General features: G+C 41.5%; 1 protein-coding gene across 5 annotated transcripts in view; it reads right to left on the bottom strand.

Moving 5' to 3' along the window:
• The window catches only part of adcy7 (adenylate cyclase 7), a 192,208-nt gene extending 180,243 nt beyond the window's left edge, over positions 1-11,965 (bottom strand). For 4 of the 5 annotated variants that reach the window (XM_060838118.1, XM_060838123.1, XM_060838120.1 and 1 more), the window contains exon 1: positions 11,701-11,965. The gene's annotated coding sequence lies outside the window, so the exon portion shown is untranslated. Of the gene's footprint in view, positions 1-6,367; positions 6,506-11,700 lie in introns of all 5 variants that reach the window. The other variant, XM_060838122.1, reaches the window with a different exon arrangement.
• Positions 11,966-12,671: the final 706 nt, after the last annotated feature.

Genomic DNA, 12,671 nt, shown 5'->3' with positions numbered 1-12,671 from the left:
TCAGAGAGGGGGAGTATAGGCTTGGAAAGACAAAATAATATGGCGGCATTGTGGGGTAACTATTTTAGCAATGATATCCACAGCAAGGTAGGAAGGAACAGATTATACAAATATTCAAAAAAAGCAGCAAATTGGGACAAAAGGGAAACAAGGTAGAAAAGACAAAATTAAATGGCTCTCAGATAAGCATAATATGGAACAAAATGAATTAACTGGTTGTAAGTTTGCTCACTGAGCTGGTAGATTTGTTCAGACATTTTGTCACCACGCGGGTAACATCAGTGAGCCTCCGTTGAAGCACTGGTGTTCTGTCCTACTTACTATTTGTGTGTCTTGGTCAGTTGTGGTTGGTGATATCACTTCTGGTTCTTTTTCTCAGGGGTTAGTAAATGGGATCCAAATCGAAAAGTTTGTTAATGGAGTTCCAGTTAGAATACCAGGCCTCTAGGAATTCCCATGCTTGTCTTTGTTTAGACTGTCCCAAGGTGAATGTATTGTCCCAGCCGAACTGGTGTCCCACTTCGTGTGCGTAGGTGGATACTCGTGATAATTGGTCATACCTTTTAGTGGCTGGTTGGTGCTCGTGTATCCTGGTGGCTAGTTTCCTGTCCATCTGTCCAATATAATGTTTGTTGCAGTGCTTGCAGGGTATTTTGTGTATGATGTTCGTTCTGTTTGTTGTTGGTAGGGTCCTTTAAATTCATCAGGAGCTGTTTCAGGGTGGTGATAGGTTTGTGGGCTACCATGATGCCAAGGGGTCGGAGTAGTCTGGTCATCATCTCCAAGATGTCTTTAATGTATGTCAGGGTGGCTAGAGTCTCTGGGCATGTTGTGTCTTCTTGCTTAGGTCTGTTATGTAATAATCAGCGGACTATACTTATCGGGTACCCGTTGTTTCTGAACACGTTGTATAGGTGTTTGATTTCGGCTTCTCATGGTTCCTGGGTGCTGCAGTGTGTTGTGGATCATTGAAATAATGTTCTGACGCAGCTCCATTTGGGGATGTTGGGATGATTGCTCCTTAAGTTGATTATCTAGTCAGTGTGTGTGGTTTTCCTGTAGACATTAGTCTGCAGCTCTCCATTGGCTTTTCATTCTACTGTGACATCTAGGAAGGGGAGTCTGGCCTCAGCAAGGACAGCAACCTCAAACCAGTAGACCTGTGCCTCACAACCCACTTCACCTTCAATGACAAGGTATACAAACAAACCTATGGGGTCACCAATAACAGGACTCTTAGCAAAAGCAGTTATGCAGAGGTTAGCTTCCCACAGCCCTTCCCACAATTCAGACCAAATTTTGAGTCTGTACAATGTATTCAGGAACTATGGGTATCCAATAATCGCAATGAGCCGATTCCTATACAACAGATCTAAACAAGACGACAAAACATGCCCAGAGACTCTAGCCACTCTACTATACGTTAAAGACATCTCAGAGAGGACAACCAGATTACTCTGGCCCCGAGGCATCATGAGCCCAAAAACCTACCACCACACTGAAACAGCTCCTGATGAATTTAAAGAACCCGCTACCAACAACCAGCAGAACGAACGTCATATACAAAATACCCTGTAAGGACTGCAACAAACATTTCATCAGTCAGAAACTAACCACCATGATACATGAGCACCAACTAGCCACTAAAGGACGTGACCAACTATCGCTATCACACACACACACACACACACACACACAGTAAAAGAGTGACACCAGTTCGATTGGTACAATGCATCCATCCTGGTTCAAGCCAAAGACACGCTTGGGAATTCCTTGAAGCCTGGCATTCAAACCAGAACTCCATCAATAAACACATTGAATTGGACTCCACTTACCAACCTCTGAGAAAAAGAACCAGAAATGATATCACCCACCACAACAGATCAAGACACAATGAGAGTGAGCAGGACAGAACACCAGCGCTTCAACAGAGGCTCACTGATGATGTTACCGAGCGTGGTGACGAAATGTCTGAAAAAGAAAATCTGCCAGCTCAGCGAACAAACTTCCAACCTGAGCTACAAATCTTTTCCAAAAATTGCAAATGAATTAACTGAACAAATAAAGGTTAATAAATATTATCTTTGAAGCCAGGAACTAAATTTTGGGTGGTGCATCACCTAAATGACAGATGAGAAGGAAAGGGTGGCAGGTAACGATGTTGGTAGGAGATGGAGTAAGTACATGAGCAAGAAATGATCTGGGATAAGATTATGTAGAATCTATTTAGGTAGAAATAAGCAGCAGCATGGGGTGGAAGACACTGGTCTAGCGGGCAGTCCATTGGCTCCCTAACAGTGCTCATTCTGTCGGACAGAGAATAGATCAGGGGATAACAAGGCATGTAAAAAGGGCAGTCTATTAATCATGGGTGAATTTAATTATCGTGTTGATTGGGAAAATCAAATTAGCATTAGCAACAAGGAAGAATTCATAAACAATAATCAGGACCGATTCCAAAATCAATATGTTTTGAATCAACCAAAGAGCAGCCTATTTGAATGTGGTGTTGTAGTGAGGTAGGCATAATAATGGATCTCAGAGTAAAAGATTCATGAGGAGACAGTAAGCATAATAGAGTAGAATGGAGTATTCCATTTGAGAGGGAGAAACCTGGGTTGGAAACAATTGTGTCAAACGTAAATAAGGGTAATTAGATGGGAATGAGGGCAACGTTGGCTGCAATGGACTAAGAAAGGAGGGGAGTGAGGAAAACATTGATGAATAATGGCATTTAAGAAAATAGTTCATGACCCATAGCCAAGATATATCCCAAGTAGGCAGAGGGACTCAAGGAAGGGTATACACTGACCACCGTTAACATGGCAAAAATTTAATGGCAAATCAAAGGACTGAAAAAATTTTCAAACCCTACAAAAGATGATCAAAGTAATAAAAGGAGGGAATTAAACTATATGGGCAAACTAGCAAGTAAAACCAGATGGTAAGAGCTTCTTTAAATATATACAAAAGGAACCGAGAGGCAACACAGAACACAGGCCCTTAGAGAGAAAGTCTAAGTGACAGTGGGTAACCAGGAGATGGAGAAGAGTTGACTGAATGTTTTGCATCAGTCTTCATGGTAGAGGATACAAATAACATTATAGCTATACTAAATAATCAAAGATCTAAAGGAGCGAAGGAAGTAAGCTTAATCACAATCACTGGAGAAAAAATATTAAGGAAACTAATGGGGCTAAAGACAGATAACGAGAAAGTGAGGACTGCAGATGCTGGAGATCAGAGTCAAAAAGTGTGGTGCTGGAAAAGCAAAGCAGGTCAGTCAGCATCTGAGGAGCAGGAGAATCGATGTTTTGAGGATAAGCTCTTCATCAGGAATATGGGGGAGGGGCGCAAGTGGGCTGGGAGATAAATGGGAGGGGCCAGGGCTGGGGAAGGTAGCTGGGAATGCGATAGGCTGAAAAAAGTGGGGAGTAATGGTGATAGGCTGGGGTGGAGGGTGGAGTGAATAGGTGGGAAGGAAGATGTAGGTAAGACAGTTCAAGAGGGCAGTGCCGAGTTGGAGGGTTGGATCTGGAATAAGGTGGATAAAGACAGATAAGTCTCCCAGACCTAATGGACTGCATCTGAACATTTTAAAGGAAGTAATTCAGAGATAGTGAATGCACTGGTAGTAATCTTCCAAGAATCTTAGATTCCGAAGAAGTCACAAACGATAACTGCCAATACAACATTCGTTCCATTGGAAAGGAGCCAAAAAAAAGTGATTGTTTAAAAAAAGTTAGTTTAAAATCTGTTATTGGGAAAGTGTTAGAGGCAGATTAACAGAAAGGACTTAATAGAAAAGCATTTAAGAAATACACAAGAAAACTAAACAGAGTCATCACAGTTTCATGAAGTGAAAATTATGCCTGAAAAATCTATTACAGTTTTGAGGAACTAACATTAGGATTGATAAATAAGTACCAGCAGATGTAATATGTTTGGATATTCAACATGAACAGGAGATTACATAATAAGATAACAGCCGAAGGTTTGGGGGCAATACATCAGCATGGATAGAGGACTGGCTAACTAATAAAAGTTGGAATTTTCAGGATTGACAACCCATTATCCCTGTGGCACTTCACAAGTTCAGTGCCGGACCCACAGTTATTTACAATATATTTTAATGAATTGGTTAACACCATGAATGTACTATTGCCAGGCTTGCAGATGATGCAAAACTAGATGGAATCCCAGAAATGACACAGTGCAGAAAGAGGCCATTCAGCCCATCTTGCCTACACTGGATCACTAAATGAGCATTATAACTCATTCCAGCCTGCTTTTTCACCATAGCCTTGCACACAATTTCTATCCAAATTATCATTCAATGTCCTCTTGAATGCCTCAACTGAACATGCGTCCACCACACTTGCAGGCAGTGCATTTCATACCCTAACTACTTATAGACTGAAAAATGTTTTTCCTCACATCACCATTGTTTCTTTTACAGATCAATTTAAATCTCAGCCATTTTGTTCTTATCCCATTTAAAGGCATCCATCTTATCCAGCCTGCACATAATTTTGAAAACCTCTATCAGACCTCTCCAAAGAGAACAGTCGCAATTGCTTCAATCTATCTTCATAATTGAAATTTTTGACTCCTCGAACCAATCTTATCATTCCCTTCTGCACTCTCTCTAATGTGTTCATCTTCTTTGGCCTCTGTATCCGAGGAACGTATATATAGGCATTGGAGGCTGTCGAGATAAGGTTCACCTGGCTAATTGTGATTATAGGAGAGATTTTCTTTTGAGATGTTGAGTAAGTTTGGCTTGTATTAATCAGAAAGAAGAAGAATGAGAGGCGATCTTATTGAAACATGCAAGATTCTTACAGGGTTTGACAAAGTAGATGTGGAGAGATAGTGGGAGAGACTAGGACCAGAGGCTTAACCTCAGGGTAAGGAGTTGCCCGTTTAAGACAGAGATGAGGTGGAATTTCTTTTCTCAGAGATTGTCAGTCTCTGGAATTCATTACTGCAGGGGATTAGAATCATTGAATTATACAGCATAGAAGAGGCCCTTCGGACCACCCAGTCTTCACTGCTAAATATATACAACAACCTATACTCATCCCACTTACCCACACTAGGCCCATAGCCTTGAATATTATGACACTTGAAGTGCTCATTCAAGAACTTTTTAAAAGGTTGTAAGACTCCCAGCCACCCTCGGGGTGATTAAGTTTTTCCTTAAATCCCCCAAGACCTCCTGCCATTCACTTTAAAATGATGTCACTTTGTCATTGAAACTTCCAATAAGGAGAACAGCTGCTTCCTATCCACCCTGCCAATGTCCCTCATCATCTTACACACCTCTCTAAGGCTCCCCTCAACCTTTTCTGCTCCAAAGGAAACAACTCACGTTTACCCAACCTCTCAATACAGCTGAAATGCTCAGCTCAGGCAAATCTTTGCACCCCCACCATCCTTCCAATCGAGTGGTGACCAGGACTGTACACAGTACTCCAGGGGTGGACTCACCAAAGTTCTGTACAGTTCCAAAGTGACCTCCCTGCTTTTGAAATCCACTTAAAGACTTATAAAGGTAAGCGTCCCGCGTGCCTTAACAACTATTGTTTTAACCTGTGCTAGGTTGAAGGATGTGTCAGAACTAAAAATGTGTTGCTGGAAAAGCGCAGCAGGTCAGGCGGCATCCAAGGAGCAGGAGAGTCGACGTTTCGGGCATGAGCTCTCCCGAAACGTCGACTCTCCTGTTCCTTTGATGCTGCCTGACCTGCTGCGCTTTTCCAGCAACACATTTTCAGCTCTGATCTCCAGCATCTGCAGTCCTCACTTTCTCCCTGAAGGATGTGTCAACAAACATCCCAACATCCTTCTGTTCCTCTGAACTTCCTAGTGTCCTGCCATCCATTCAGCATTCCTCTTTTGTTCCTTCTTCCAAATTACATTACCTTACATATATCAGGTTCAAATTCTATCTGCCACTGATCTACCCATTTGACCGATCCGATGAAATCCTCCTGTAACCTAACACCTTCCTCCTCACGAGAAGAAAGTGAGGACTGCAGATGCTGGTGAGTCAGAGTCAAGAGTGTGGTTCTGGTAAAGTACAGTAGGTTAGGCAGCATCTGAGGAGAAGGAGAATCGACGCTACGGATGTAAGCCCTTCATTAGGAATTGCTGATGAAAGGCTTTTGCCCAAAACATCGATTCTCCTGCTCCTTCAATGCTGCCTGACCGGCTATGCTTTTCCAGCGCCGCACCCCCACCTTCCTCAACACCAACCATTTAGCCAACCTATGAGTCATGCACAAATTTACTTATCATTCCCCAACATGTTCTCATTTACAACATTTATGAATAACACAAACAATAAATGACTAAACACTCCTACCTGTGGTATGTCACTGCACAGCAGGCTGTAGTCACAAAAAAAGTCTTAACCGCCATGTTCTTTGGTTGTCATATTCAAGGATAATGGGGATAAAGCAGGCAAATGGAGTTGAAGGTTATCAGATCAGCCACCATCTTACTGAAAGGCAAAGCAGGCTCAATGGACCAAATGGACTATTTCTGCTCCAAAGTCTAATAGTCTTACAGTGCTATTCACACACCAGTCTGACCTGGTCCCCCTTTATACTAATCCAGTCTTTTTTTTCTTATTAAATTGCCACCAAATCACCTGTCATAATAATTCAACAATTAACCCCAATCATCTGTTTCCCCTCATGGTATTGACTCAAGCCCCCTTGCGCACATTTTAAAACTGTACTCTTGAGTTTACATTGCCTCTGCTTGTTCCACTAAAATGTAACTCTTCACACTTTTCTGCCATATGTTCACTCATTCTACCAACCTGTCCTCCTCGTGGATCACAATATTTCCTAGAGAAGAGACATACTGGCAGGAAAAGAAATGTCATGAAAATGATAACACTACAGATGTCAACTCAATGAGTAACCTCTCTGAATCAAACTTCACAATGGGAAAGATGATTTTGTTTAGTTTTTCTACGTAGCTTACTTAATTATTAATCATGTCTCAAACAACATCATTTCAGACCTGTCTAGCAAGCTGAATGTTTCACCATGTAAGATCTGTACATATATAAATGTTTGAAATTTTGGTCCCAGCCTAAATTGAAATTGATGCAAGTCATTTGGTAATAGAGTCAGAGTCATACAGCACAGAAACAGAGCCTTCGATCCACTTAGTTCCTGCTGACCAAGTTTCCCAAACTTAACCAGTTCCACTTGCCTGTGTTTAGCCCATTTGCTCCCAAACCCTTCCTATTCATGGACCTGTCCAAATGTCTTTTAAATGTTGCATCTACCACTTCCTCTGGCAGGTTACTCCAAATACAAACCACCCTGTGTGCAAAAGCTGCCCCTTGGGTCCCTTTAAGTCCTTCCCCTCTCACTTTAGAAATAAGTGCTCTAGTTTACTAGTTAAGCGCGCTACCCTAGGGTAATGACTTTTGCTATTCACCTGATGCATGCCCATCATTATTTTAGAAACCTCTACATGTCACTCCTCAACCTCCTATGTTCCAGGGAGAAAAATCCCTCCCAATCCAACCTCTCCTAATAACTCAGACCCTCCAGTCCAAGCAACATCTTTGTAAATCTTTTCTGAATTTTCTCCAATTTAATATCTTTCCTACAGCTGGGTGACCAGAACTGTACACAGTACCCCAGAAGAGGCATCACCAATGTCCTGTACTAACTCAACACAACATCCCAACTCCTATGCTCAATGGCCTGAGAAATGAAGGCAAGCATGATAAACACCGGAACCATCCTGGCGATCTGCGACACAATCTTTCAAACAACTAGATTCCTGAACCCCTATTTGGCAAAACTACCCAGAGCCCTACCTTTAACTGTGTAAGTGCTGCCTTTGCTTGTCTTACCAAAATGAAATAGCTCACTTTAATCCAAATTAAAATCCATCTGCCACTCCTCAGCCCACTGCCCTAATTGATCACAATCCCTTGGCAATCTTAGCTGACCTTCTTCACTGTTCAGTGTACAACCAAGTTTGGTGTTGTGGTTCTGTTTGCCAAGCTGGGAATTTGTGTTGCAGACGTTTCGTCCCCTGTCTAGGTGACATCCTCAGTGTTTGGGAACCTCCTGTGAAGCGCTTCTGTGATCTTTCCTCCAGCATTTATAGTGGTTTGAATCTGTCGCTTCCGGTTGTCAGTTCCAGCTGTCCGTTGCAGTGGTCGGTGTATTGGGTCCAGGTCGAGGTGCTTATTGATTGAATCTGTGGATTGAATCCTGGACCCAATATACCGACCACTGCAATGGACAGCTGGAACTGACAACCGGAAGTGGCAGATTCAAACCACTACAAATGCTGGAGGAAAGATCACAGAAGCGCTTCACAGGAGGGTCCCAAACACTGAGGATGTCACCTAGACAGGGGACGAAACGTCTGCAACACAAATTCCCAGTTCGGCGAACAGAACCACAACAATGAGCACCCGAGCTACAAATCTTCTCACAAACTTTGAAAACCAAGTTTGGTGTCATCTGCAAACTTACGAACAATACTCATTAAATTCTCATCCAAATAATTTCCATAAATGACAAACAACAGGAGTCCCAGAACCAAACCCTGCCTAATACCATTGGTTACGGGTGTCCACTCTGAAAAATAATGCACCACACCACCCTCAGTCTCCTACAATCAAGCCAATTTTGTATCCAATTGGCAAGCTCTCCCTGAATCCCATGTGATCTAATTTTACTCACCAGTGTACCTATGTAAAGTCCACGTAGATAACAGCTACCACTTTGCACTTAACCTTTATTTTGTCACGTTCTGAAAAAAGTCAATCAAGTTTGAGAGAGATTACTTCCCAGGCACAAAGCCATGCTGACTACATCTAATCCGTCTTTGACTCTCCAAATGCATGAAGATCCTATCTCTCAGAATCCCCTCCAACAATTTACCGACCATCAATGTCAGACTCACAGGTCAATAGTTCCCAGCCTTCTCCTTAAATAAAGGCACATTAGCCACCCTCCAGTCCTCCAGCACCTCACTCATGACTGTAGACAATACAAGTATCTCTGCTAGGGCCCCAGCAATTTCTTCCCTAGCTTCCTGGATCATCCTAGGATACACTTGATCATGTCCCAGATATGTATCCATGTTTATATTTTTTAAGACATCTAGCACCGCTTCTTCTGTAATGTCAACTGTTTTCAAGATATCAATATTTTATTTCTGAGTTCCCTAGCCTTCACGTCTTTCTCCACAGTAAATACTGATGTGAAACATTTGCTCCCGTTTCTTGTGCTTCCACACCATAGACAATTTCATTGAACTTTAAGGGGCCCTATTATCTCCCTAGTTGACCTTTTGCTCTTAACGTACTTGTAGATTCGCATGGGATTATCCTTAACCTTATCTGCCAAAGCTATCTCACATGCCCTTTTTGCCCTTCTGATTTATACAGTACTTGAATATTGCTGTAAAAGAGAGACATCTTGATGAAGCTTTGTGTTTAACACTCATCAGGACAAATGCAAGAACATCAAATTTGAAACAACGTCAACAATTCATAACACAGGAGAAAAAGGGTGCTGATTGGTTGGTAAATCAACTGATTGGACAAGGTCTTGCAATGAGGATAGCAGTGACCTTTAAACTTCCCAAGGTCCTGGATAATTCAAAATAACCACAAGATTTTAAAATATTCCTTGTTTGCAGAGAATGAGTCCCTGTACATAAATATAACAAACTTCATTTTAACTAGCACCTTATCAACCAGCATTCTTAACAAACTAGCAAACACTATACACCTCAAATACTGCCATGATGTCTGAGTATTTATGCTGCAAATAAAGTCTAACAACGATATGTACACCCCCTGCATTACATTTCTATTACTTACTATGTGTTTTTACATTGATGTTAGGTGGTGTGTTGATGTCTCAAAGTTTTGTTTGGTTAGGGTTTGGTCCCATAGATGCCGGTTAATAAAAAGTTCATTTGTACATATCACTTCTATCAAATATAAATGATCCATGTTATGTACTCAACTAATTATCTCTTAAACTGGCTGTTATATTAGATATGAGCACATTTGGTATCATTCGACACATGCTGCCCAATCACAGAATTGCATCAAATAATGGAGATTTTGATGTGGCTTTCACAAGCAGTAACTGTTTGAGTACTGTTTGTACTCTGCTTATTGTGAACAGCTGAAGGAACATGCTATCGGAGTTAATTAGCCAACGCTTTTCATACAAAACATTGCTCAATATTGTGGTTGGAACAAGATCCTTTTTTTAAAAAAAACTGTTGGCGGTATCGGTCAGTGGAATTGATCTAACTAGGCACACATTTGTCTCGCTTGTACCAATTGAGCAGTTTTTTTTCAAAGAAAACACTGCTCAAAAGATAGGTTAAGTCAAACTTTTTTGGCTTGTGTTCCTCAGTGTTGACACGCAAGAAAATTTGGAAACTAAACAACAATTTATACAGCATGAGGTGGTGGGTATTAATTGGCTGGGCTTTGGAGGTACAGCATTGGTGTAGAGGTATAGGAGAAATTGCTAGGTAAAAACAAGGACTGCAGATGCTGGAAACCAGATTAGAGTGTTGCTGGAAACGCACAGGAGGTCAGGCAGCATCCGAGGAGCAGGAAAATCGACATTTCGGGCAAAAGCCCTTCATCAGGAATAGAAGAGAGAAATTGCTGTCAATAATGATTACATTCAAAGCAAACAAGTCGCCTGCCAAAGGTGTTGTCTGGAGATGCTGCACGAATTGCTTGCCTTTACATTCCTTTCTTGAGAACGAAAATAACTGGGATCTTCTACCATCTTTCACAAGCTGAAAGCGTTAAAAATTGGTTCCCAACTAATTAAAGATTTCTGATGTGTATTTACAGTTGTAATGTAGGAAATCAAAACAGTCAAATTGCACACATTAAGGTTCCAAAAACAGTAATAAGAAAAAACCCGAAAGTCTGCTTTTAATGATGTTGGTGGAGTGATAAATGTTAATTAAGAGGGAGGGAATTCCCCCACTGTTCTTTAAATAGTACTGCGGGATTCTGTATAGCCACCTGCCTGGGTTCACCAGGCCTTGATTTACTGTCTCATCTAAGCGAAAGCACCTCCTTTTAACATAGACACTTGAAGTGTTCGCCTGAATAATAGCTGAAATTACTGCGTTGAAATTTCTGTTCAAAGGTGAACATGTTCACGACAGAAAGGTGGCACCATGAGGCTGTGAAATGACTAACTTATAACCATTTCTTAAAACTACTTCATTTTTGTGTGGACTTTTTCCGGCTGCTCATAAAAGCATCAAGGTCACTTGCGAGCACTCTAATGGCAATGATGCATTTTTATCTTTAAATGTTCTCATGTAATTGACGTATTTAAAGACTTTTTTTAAAAAAGGAAATCGGGTTAGGTTCTGACTCTAACTTCGTACGTAGAGATTTTGTTTGGAGAAAAAAAATGTCCGAGGTCAATTCCATCATATTAAAAGTTTCTCTCGGGAGCAGTGTTTCACCACAATACCTGCTTTTGTTAAGACAAAAATCTGATGTTTGTATCCATTACTTACTTTGTCCAATTCACTTCTTTTATTCATAATTTTGTCGATCACTAGATTTGTGATCTTAACAACTTAATTTGTCCTGTAACCAGAAAAAAACTAGCTATCCAAGGCACGTGACATCAAATGAGATGAACTTACCAGCGTTTCTGAAGATGGGACTTTGTTTTTTTTGTGAACCGCTTACCATGGTGCAGTACCAGAGTGACCAGGAGTTAACGCGTTTACTCCCATCCTACTGAACTGGCAGTATTTGCCGCTGGATTGATAACTGCGAACTTGGTTTCACTGTCCCAGTGTGGACCTGCTGTCTCTTCACAAAGAGGGAAAAAAAAGCTTTTTTTAAAACTTCTCTCCCCCTTTTTTTCACTTCCGTTTCACAACAGCCTGTGCCTGACCCAACAGGAAAGGTGCATTTTCAACTGGGTTTCAAATGCGGAAATGATTCTTGAGAGAAGTAACTTCGCCCTGAGAGTCTGAATGTTGGAGTGTGTGGCCAAGTGAGCTGCAGTAGCAGCAGGCTTAGGGGCGGGCTCAGTTTTCCGAGTGCGTTTCTACCCCACTAAAGAAATCTTCCTCTGGCTGCACTTTAATTGATGTAAAATTCAAAAGCGCCAGCAAATTGTTGCTGCTCGGAGGTGCTGGCATTGCAATGGCATGAGAGTGCAGCTAAAGGTGGAGGTTTGTACCTGCAGGAGGAAGTGCAGCGCTGCGATAACTCAGCAATCGCCTCCCATCTGGGACTTCAGAAACATTCACACTTTCACATAATAGACTGTCCTCCTTTTTATTTTTGATGCTGCTCTCTTTCTGCTGCCTGCCCCAAACGGAACAAAACAGCGTTGTTGCAGTTTTTAATAAAAAAAAGACCAAAGTACCCCCGGAAAAAAATTCAGCAGCTCCGGCAGATTTTGTGAATGCTAATTAGCGCTTGAGTTCTACACGGTTTCAGTCAGTTCCGAAGATGAGTCACGTTGGATTCGAAATGTTAACTCTGTAATCATCTATGGACGCTCATACAGAGTTGCTGAATTTCTCCAAAAATTCCACGTTTTATTTCTGATCTTTAGCAGCCACATTTTAAAGTTGATGCAATCTAGTTCACATAGGAT

This window comes from Hemiscyllium ocellatum, chromosome 17 (assembly GCF_020745735.1).
Source record: "Hemiscyllium ocellatum isolate sHemOce1 chromosome 17, sHemOce1.pat.X.cur, whole genome shotgun sequence".
Lineage (NCBI taxonomy): Eukaryota > Metazoa > Chordata > Chondrichthyes > Orectolobiformes > Hemiscylliidae > Hemiscyllium > Hemiscyllium ocellatum.
The sequence above is the reverse complement of the archived record's forward strand: the minus strand, read 5'-3'. Positions and strand labels throughout refer to the sequence as shown.